Raw genomic sequence first — 9,684 nt, forward strand, 5'->3', positions numbered from 1 at the left:
CTGTTCGATGCAGTCATCCAAGGTTTTACTTACAGTTCTTAGGCAATTCACAAGTGCACTTTACAGGTGAAGGCCTCCCTCGTCACGCTGCGTTCACCGGGCAGGGGTTCAATCCTTCTTCAAGCAGCTTAGGAATGCCTGGCGGAACCCCACTTTCTCGTGTTCCTACTTTGACCGTCTTCACACTTGGTCCTTCTCTCCGCTGCCCTACGCTGCCCACTCTCAATCTCACTCAGGTATGCTGAAGTCCTTCCTGTACGTCGGATCCGGGACCAACCTGACCCCCTGGGGATTAAAATGAAGCAAATTATCCCTCCTGACACCTGGCAGGAGCGGGGCGTACGGGTGCCGTCCTGCATGCGGCGTACCCCCTGGGATCCTTTCGTAGAACGGAGCCTACTCCCTGCTCCCCTCCGGGGCCTTTATCCTGGGCCCTAACTTATGGAGCAGAGCTCTGACTGCTCTCCAACTACTAGTCTGCCACCCTAAGATGGCTTCCCTCTTTTATATCTACTGTATCAGTGCTTCCTGTATCTGCTTCCTCCACCCACACCCACTATTGGTTCCCCCTAACTTTGGGTTCCCCCCACTCCAGCCAGGGACAGGGTTCAGCAGCTGCGCTCTGCATGTTGCCACTCCAGCCGGCCTGGAGCAGTGTAGTGATGGATGCAGGTGTTTGGGGTTCCGTGCAGCACTCCCATCTTACCTGAGAGAAGGGAGACACCACACCTCAAGTGAGGTGCAGTATCTCTGTGGCAACTGAACCCTCAGGGGCTCCACACCAGCAGAAGGTCCTACTGCAGAGCGACAGGTGAAGGAACAGCACGACACATAAGCTAGGCCCAGTTGCAGGCTGGCAAGGAGCATACAGAGAGGCAGACACCGACCAGGAGGCCTTATACCCGCTCACTGGGGAGAAGTCCTGAAGTGCACCCATCCTACTGAGTACCCTGGACCGTACCTGACATCCGCACCAGTAAAGATATTGAAGTGAATCCCCTGTCTCTGTCAGTTACTCCTACTGCGCCATCCCGCCTGCACTACAAGTCCCAGCATCACCACTCACCATCAAAATCCACACTGCCCTGGGGGCCCGCTCCACCTGTGGGGAGCAGAAACACCTCAGCTGCCATCCCAACACCCCCGGAGGTCTGCAGCAGTGCTGGTAAACTTTACCAGGTACCATAGGTGGCGTCACAAACTATTTACTTTATCTTTATTTTCTATCCAAGTTATAATCCCCTTTTTGGTTGACTGCCCTGGGCCACGGACCGAGCCAGCCACTGTGACATACCCCCCCCCCCCAGTGTCCATAGGCCCGGCTGCCGAGTACCCCACGGCCCTGGGGGCGCGTCACAGACCCTACCTACTGAATTTACTTTTTCAATTTATTATCATTTCTGGTGGGATTGATGAAGGATACTGACAGTAAACTTCTCCTCTGAATGACATAATGCAGCAAAGAGCTGTGTCCTTCAGAGCAGGAAGCCCTCTTTGACATCTCTACTGTGGCTAATAGATGGGTTTATAAATGGCCAAGGCTCTCTATGACATCCATATGAAAGACAACCCCCTTAATGAGAGTGCATTCTCATAAATGTCCATGCTGACTTACTAACTTGCCACAGTGACATATTATCAGAGTGAGCCTGTGATCTGGGACCTTTCCTGATTCCTAAATTATTGGGACTGAATTGCTCTGTTAAGCACCAGAATTCATTCACAAAAAGTTAAAGCACAATGGAAATTAGTAAAATTAGTAGTGCAAGTATGAGAAAGATTTTTGGAAACCTCTTGCCTGAAGTTCTGACTGTTAGAGAACACTTGGGACTCCCATTTTGGCAATGAGTCGACATCTACCCCTACAGTTCCACATTATCACGCCTACATAATGAAAAGTCCCTGTGTCACATCAGATGATTTCCCCTTTAGTGTCTGGTCTATTAATAATGTCTCCAGGACAAGATAGTGCAGGTTTTACTATGTGGGCCCTGACAAATAAATATTTAGTATGTTACTGGGTATAAGCACGTCTTATAATCTGGTCAATTCAGTTTTATGCAACCTAATTCATTTTAAAAGGGATCTATCACTTGTCATAAATATGTAATTTTTTTTTAACTGGTGTAAATGCCGCTGTTCTCCTGAATCCGGCGATGTTTTTCTTTTCTCCTGCGCCTCTCCATTCTTGAGATATGGCCCCGTCACAAAATCGGATTGCGGTCCCGCTGCGGTTGTTTGGGATACCCTGATGGTCATTGTCCAGTGAAGATTGGAGAATCCCAAGACATTAGGCCTGTAGGAGAGGCTGCCCTTGGAGTTAGTGTTTCCTCTCCACAGATAACCATGACTGTCTCCATGGCAAGTGAAGGCCTCGGATTAACTGGAAGTTTCGGGCTTAAAGCCTTGAAGAGTCGGTGTCTGATTCCCGTCCGACAACTCCAGAATCCGGTTTGGGCATTGTCAGCGGAAGGACGAGCCTTACTCAGAAACAGTCAAAATATGTCTGGACAAATTAAGCTCCATATTGGAGCATTACTCATGAAGAAGTTCACATTCCAGGTGCTGTCTGGTTTACCCACAGGTCGTCCAGAGCCGAGAGATCTAGTGCCCGCTCAGGTCTGGAGATCCAGCATGGTGTTTCCTGGGGGACTGCTGAGGTACAAGGGGTGTCCAGTCCCCATATCTTCAGGACAGTCAGCAGTGTCTTCTTCTTCTTCACCAGATCTGCTAGTCGCTGACTCACTGTGCGCTGAAGTCTCCGAAGGAAGGGAAGCGGAGGCATTGTCCCCACACAGTCTCGACGATTGTACCAATGATCTGGCTTCAGGTACCGTCCCGCCTCGCAGAAACCAGACTGAAGTTGGTCCCTAAGCAAGGATCCTCCATCTCTAATAAATCTGTTAATAAGTCCATCAAGGCGGTGGCTACCTCCAAGTCTCTGCACCCCACCAACCAGGCGGAGGACTTCCAGTTGTCTCCTGAATCCTCCGGGGTGCTACCTGATAACAAATGGAAAGAGAATTTTCTGCACCCTGTACCTAGTACTTCGCCCACTTCATCCAGTAAGCTTGGCAAAGTGTACGTCAAGGCGCTGGTTACCCCCGAGTGTCTGCACCCCTCCAACCCGGTGGAGGATCTCCAGTTGTCCCGTGAATCCTTTGGGGTGCTACCCGATATTAACAAATGGAGAGAGACTTTCCTGTGTCCTGTTCCTGGTACTTCACTCACTTAATCTGTTGCTGAGGATAGCTCGATGGGAGGAAGCATCCTAGTCACCAAGATGGTGAGACCAGTTTCGTTCCCTCTAGTGGACAGAAGAGGTAATCTTCTTGAAGAGAAGGATCGGCCTCCAAATTCTCTGCAGAAAATCCTTGCAGGCTTGAAGAAGAGGGGGCGTAAGGGGGGGGGGGTACTGTAACATCCCTTGCGGCGTGCTGGCATGGCTTACCACCTCCCACCATGCAAGACCACCATCTTACCTATCAGTCCAGGCTGCACACTTTGCTCCAGTACCTGCTGTGTGCATGTCTCTTGTCTGATTGCTTAGTGCGGCGGCGCGGTTACTGCCTGATTCTTATAGTTACTGTGTGTGCACTCCTAATGCGTCCCCAGCCTATTGTTGTGAGTCACTGGATACTTAAACCCCCTCCACCCAGTAGGAGGTGCCTAAGCAACACTTTCTTTCAGTGTGTTCTGTGCAACTGAGTTGCCAGGTCCTGTCCTGTATCTAGTCTGTTCGGCCACCCTGGGGACTATATACCCAGGCCCGTTATCTGTATCTGTGACTTCTAGTCTGTTTCCACCACCCTGGGGGCTGTATACCCAGGCCCATTATCTGTATCTGTGACTTCTAGTCTGTTTCTGCAACCCTGGGGGCTGAGTTCCCAGGCTCGTTCCTGTATCTTGTTCAGTTCCTGTCTGAACTGTGTCCTAGCCCGTTACCTGTTTGTCTCTATGTCCGTACCCCCCCTTTTCCTGCAGTGTCTGAACCTGCACCTAACTCCAACTCGTTGTCTCTGTACTTCTGTTTGTGAGTTTTGTGTCCACTCGCTACTTCATTGTAAGTACCTTGTGTGTATGCGGTTCTGCTTGTCCCATTTCCCTGCCTCCGTATCTACCTCCTGTGTTCTAACTATCTTCCTGTATTTTTCAGTCTGTTCCATGTGAACAGAGCCCTGTCCTGTCTGCCTGCACCTTCTGCTCTGCTTGTCCACCGCACCTGCGGTTTCGCTCTGCTCTGCTTGTCCACCGCACCTGCGTTTTTCCTCTGCTCTGCTTGTCCACCACACCTGCGATTTCGCTCTGCTCTGCTTGTCCACCGCACCTGCGGTTTCGCTCTGCTCTGCTTGTCCACCGCACCTGCAGTTTCGCTCGGCTCTGCTTGTCCACCGCACCTGCGGTTTCGCTCTGCTCTGCTTGTCCATTGCACCGGCGGTTTCACTTTGCTCCGCTTGTCCACCGCACCAGCGGTTTCGCTCTGCTCTGCTTGTCCACCGCACCGGCGGTTTCGCTCTGCTCTGCTTGTCCACCACACCTGCGGTTTCGCTCTGCTCTGCTCCGCTTGTCCTCCGCGCCTGCGGTTCTGATCTGCTAGTCCACCGCACCCGCGGCTCTGTTCCTGTATCCCAGTCTGTACTGGTTCCTATCCAGCCTGCGTTCCTACCTGCCAGTATCTGCCAGTCTGCATACCAGCCATGCCTGCCAGTACCCGCCTGTCTGCATACCAGCCGTGTCTGCCAGTACCCACCTGTCTGCATACCAGCTGTGCCTGCCTGTTCCTGCATTCCCCGGTGTGGGTCAACAGCTGTGACCGGGGTCTGACCTGGAGTAGCACCTGGTCCCTCTGCTCGGTTCCTCCCTGGTTCACAGAGTCGACTGAGCCGCCGTGCGACCTTGGTCGGATCGAGTTGATACTTAGTCACGCCCCTCCAGGCACTCCTTGGTTCATGGTCTAGTGGGATCACTAACCACGCTCACGCCAGTCAGTCCGGGCGTGTGCGTAACACCGGTACTGGAGAAACCAGTACCGGGGATATCCGTGTCCACATGTGTGACAACCGTGTGCCGCATCAGGAGCACACGTACCGGCGTCTGGGAATCAGTGTACAGTTAGAGCTGTTCCCAAGTGCCAGGTGCTGAACGCTGCCCTCATCATTGTCACACTGATGGAAAGCACAGACACACTGATGAGACACTGATGGAAAACACAGACACACTGATGACACACTGATGGAAAACACAGACACACTGATGGAAAACACAGACACACTGATGACACACTGATGGAAAACACAGACACAATGATGACACACTGATGGAAAACACAGACACACTGATAACACACTGATGACACACTGATGGAAAACACAGATACACTGATGACACACTGATGGAATACACAGATACACTGATGGAAAACACAGATACACTGATGACACACTGATGGAAAACACAGACACACTAATAAGAGCTCTTTCACACATCAGTGTGTCCGGTACGTGTGGTGACAGTTTCCACATGTACCGATGACACTGACACATGTAGACGCATTCACACTGACATGTCCTTTTTTTGCGGATGCACAGTCCGCAAAAGTGTTTCACGCTGAACGTGTGTCATCCGTATGACACGTACCGGCGCCTGGGAATCAGTGTACAGTTAGCGCTGTTCCCAAGCACTGGGTGCTGAACACTGCCCTCATCATTGTTCCCTGCCAGCGCTGCGATCAGCAATAGCAAGGTACAATGTTGGGAGTAGTAGTGTCTGCTCCCGCAGTGTCCCTGTGTAGAAATAAGAATAAAATAATAAAATTCTTATATTCACCTGTCCGGAGATGTCCCCCGCTATAAGCCTCTGACCGCTGATGCCGAGGAGCCGGGGAGAATGAGCCTCTCTGGAGCTGCGCTCAGTCAGTGACAGGACACCGCTTCCGAGCTCAGTGCAGATCCCCCTATCGCTTTAGCGGTTCATTCTCCCCGGCTCCTCAGCGTCAGTGGTCAGAGGATTACAACGGGGGACATCTACGGACAGGTGAATATAAGGATTTTATTATTTTTACACAGGGACACTGCGGAAGCAGACACTACTACTCTCATCATTGTCCCTGCTGGTGCTGATCGCAGCACCGGTAGGGAACCTTGATGATGGCAGTGTTCAGCACCCAGCGCTTGAGAACAGTGCTAACTGTACACTGATTCCCAGGCGCCTGTACGTGTGCTCCTGATGCGGCACACGGATGGCACACGGTTGCCACACGTGTGACACACATGGGACATGGATATCTCTGATACCGGTTTTTCCTGTACCGGAAATATGCTGTACAGACATGTGAAACCGGCCTTACACAGTGATGACACACTGATAACACAGTGATGGTACCAGTACCAGTTTTTCACATATGTGTTTGAACACGGATGTGTGAAGGAGGCCTTAGGGTATGGGCACAAGGTCAGGAGCCTCTGCGGGTTTGACGCTGAGTGGTCTGCAGCGTCAAACCTGCAACGACCAGCTGTTGCAGCATAGTGGACGGGATTTGTAGAAGCTCATGAGCGGAAACTGACATGCGGAGTGTCTTTCCAGACCGCAGATTGTCAAATTCTCTTACGGAGTTGCTGGTCTCCGCAAGAGAAATTAGATGAGTGCAATGTATTGAATGTGGTGAATCCGCATGGTTCAATGAACACATGCGGATTCACCTGCGTGCAGCGCTTTGGACGCAGCGTAAAGTATACTGCGTTCAAAGCGCTGACAGTACAGATCGTGTGCACATACCCTTACACAAATTTTATTATAAAGTTGTACAACTATCTATTCACACGGTGATTAAACTTTATTATCCTGAAGCTAGAAAGCCCCTTTAAAGCTTCATTCAAACTTCCATTTTTTTCTTCTGTGATTTTCTTGTATGAAAAGAAAATAAGCAAAAAAAACAAATTGCAAAACTTCTGTTAAGAATGGACACACAGACTGCAGAGGAATGTCATCCATACCGTGTCCATGATTCTTACTGACTCGCTGATTTGAGTGGGCAGGTTATATCCATGCAAAATAGGACCTGTCAACCAAGATTTTTTGCTGCCACACGGTTCGCCCCCCAAAAAACCCAGACATGTGAACAGCGCCATATACAAGGTGATTACACAGGTAGAATACATCGTGATATATAGATGTCTGAATGAGCACTAAAGAGGCACTCTGGTATTTTCTTTCATTATGCGCCTATTGTGCCAACACATATAAAAGTGCTAAAATATATAGTTTTTTCTATATTCTTTCTAAATGTTACATTTTCTTGAGGTCCATTGGGTCATGTGATCCAATAGTGACCACCAGCGAGCTCCTGCTGTCTGACTTGTAGAAATGTGGTCACCATCTTGTGGCATGAGCCGCTTCCTTCTTGGGTGCGTCAGTCTGGGCACCACCCTCTGTAGATCTTCCAAGTGGCGTGATTCAGCACAGAGGTAGCGCTTCTTCCAAGAGGTGGAAGAAAATGAAGCAAGAAACAGGGAAGACATGGGCGCAGTCAGACGGTCGTATAAATCGAACCAATATCGGAACGCAGTGTTCGGACTGGCCGGCTGCTCTCCTGCACCGAGTGCAACAGCTGCATGTATTTCTATGTAGCTGTCATGCTCGGGATGGGAGGGCCGTCGGGCAGTCTGAGCACTGCGTTCCGATCTCGGTCCGATTTATACGACCGTCTGACTGCGCCCTTACAGTGAGTTTGTCAGCACAAAGTAACTGTCCAAACTAGGCGCTGGCACTTAGTGTAACCAAACAGTTCAGTGCTTCTATATCTGCCCTTCTTTTCCTTGATTGACAGATTTGAGGAGATAGATGAAAAACAAGTAGATTGGGCAGTAAACTGACCTTTTTGTCCACAACAAGGGTGCAACAAGTGCCTGAGCTTGGTTTGAACAGTCATGCGTTAACTGATATGTGAAATCTCTGCTTGTAGACCAACTGGGCGTTTCTTCAGAATCTTCTCAGCGGCCTGCACTTTCACCCCTCCCATCCAGAAGCTGCCAATTCAGACGCTGTGGAGCTATCACTGGCGGCATCTAGAAAGGAGAGATGAAAGCGCACACCACAGGAGAAGAATCCGAAGAAATGCCCAGTTGGTCTGCAAGCAGAGATTTCACATATTGCGCTCCAAAAACATCAAATGTGAATATCTCATCAATGGAGCGACGCAGAACAAAACAAAAAAGAGCGGCAGAATAAGGAGAGATCAGGGACTCTTACAAGGCATTTCTCTATTTTTTTTTAAGCAAGCGACAGGTCCTCTTTAAATAACTGCCGTATTCGTGTTAAAATGGGACAAAAATAAAAATTCTACAATGCTTTTTTTAAGGCCTGGATTTCTTACTTATTTAGGTTAATCAAGGCCTGGAATCCTTTCTGAATTAACATGCCAAGATTGTCACACTTCACGGTAGTGCGATTTGGGGTTCAGAAATATCCAACGTTAGCAAGCACATTTGTCATTTTACCCATTTTATATTGCACTGCGGTCTATCTTGATCACAACGCATGATTATGGGGGCACAATGTAGACTTTTAGAGTATATTTTCATGGGGCGCACACACAGCAGGCATTCTGGGTAAAAAAAAAAAAACGCTTCATTTAGACGTCTGTAATTCTTATACGTGTTCTATTCATGTTTTTCCTGGATTGAAAACATTCTAGTCTATGGAGCTGTTCACATGTTGTTGTTTTTTCTTTTGTTTGGAGACTAATTGAAAAAAATAAATAAATAAAATGGAGACATGTCTATTTTTAATCTGATTTGTGTGAATGGGTATTGTAATAAACGGATGCGAACCATGTGTCATCTCGATATATTTGTTTTTGGTACCTCTATTATTTCCATTTATTTCCTATGAGAAAAACGGATGACAGACTGTAAAAAATGACACGCGGACCAAAAACGGATCCAGCGCATTGAAAAAAAAAAATGTTCTGTTGAGGAGAAGATCCACAAATTCGCCAGCGCGGCGGATTTGCAATGCAAAGAATGACATGTGCAGTAAATCCTCAATATTTTCGCAGCATTTTTTACCTATGTTACAATGGATTTTTCTCCCCTGGGAACAGACCTTTAATCCTTTATTGCCCCCTAGTAATATAAGTGCTTACCTTAGGAAATATCCTTCATTTTTCTGCAGCTTTTCCTTGCAGTAGATGAGGTGCTGTGCGCGCTGTGCCTTATCTCTACTGGAAACGCTCGCATATATATTGCGATGGGGAAGGAAAAAAAAAAGTTCTAGAGAACTTTTGAAGGCGAGATAAGGACTATGAAAAAGTTGAAAGTAAGAGACCAGCCTGCTAATCTGCTCCGGCCCAGCCGTGTGGAAGTCAGCTGATGAGTGATGCATCATACTAGGAATCCACCAAACCCTCTTCTGTAGAAAGACTCTTCCCATAATATTACTGCACTCCACTACGAACAGTAAAGGCTTTATACCTAAGTCCCAACATACATGAAATACAGTGACATTCCTTTAATTTATATCTATATCCATATAAATCTGCAAAGTGCAAAGTACTACATCTGGGCAATAAAAATGAAAAAAGCATATACAGAATGGGAGGAATAGAGCTAAGCAACAGTACATGTGAAAAAGACTTAGGTATACTAATAGATCATAGACTGAACATGAGTCAACAGTGTGATGCAG

The 9,684-nt window shown here is 48.3% G+C and overlaps 1 protein-coding gene across 1 annotated transcript in view; it reads right to left on the minus strand.

Moving 5' to 3' along the window:
* BACH1 (BTB domain and CNC homolog 1) overlaps positions 1 to 9,312 on the minus strand; it is a 50,280-nt gene extending 40,968 nt beyond the window's left edge. The window contains exon 1 of the mRNA XM_073668331.1: positions 9,143 to 9,312. The gene's annotated coding sequence lies outside the window, so the exon portion shown is untranslated. The remainder of the gene's footprint in view (positions 1 to 9,142) is intronic.
* Positions 9,313 to 9,684: the final 372 nt, after the last annotated feature.

The sequence above is a fragment of the Phyllobates terribilis genome, unplaced genomic scaffold (genome assembly GCF_046119375.1).
Source record: "Phyllobates terribilis strain yellow unplaced genomic scaffold, ASM4611937v1 Scaffold_2__4_contigs__length_985480577, whole genome shotgun sequence".
NCBI classification, from domain to species: Eukaryota; Metazoa; Chordata; class Amphibia; order Anura; family Dendrobatidae; genus Phyllobates; species Phyllobates terribilis.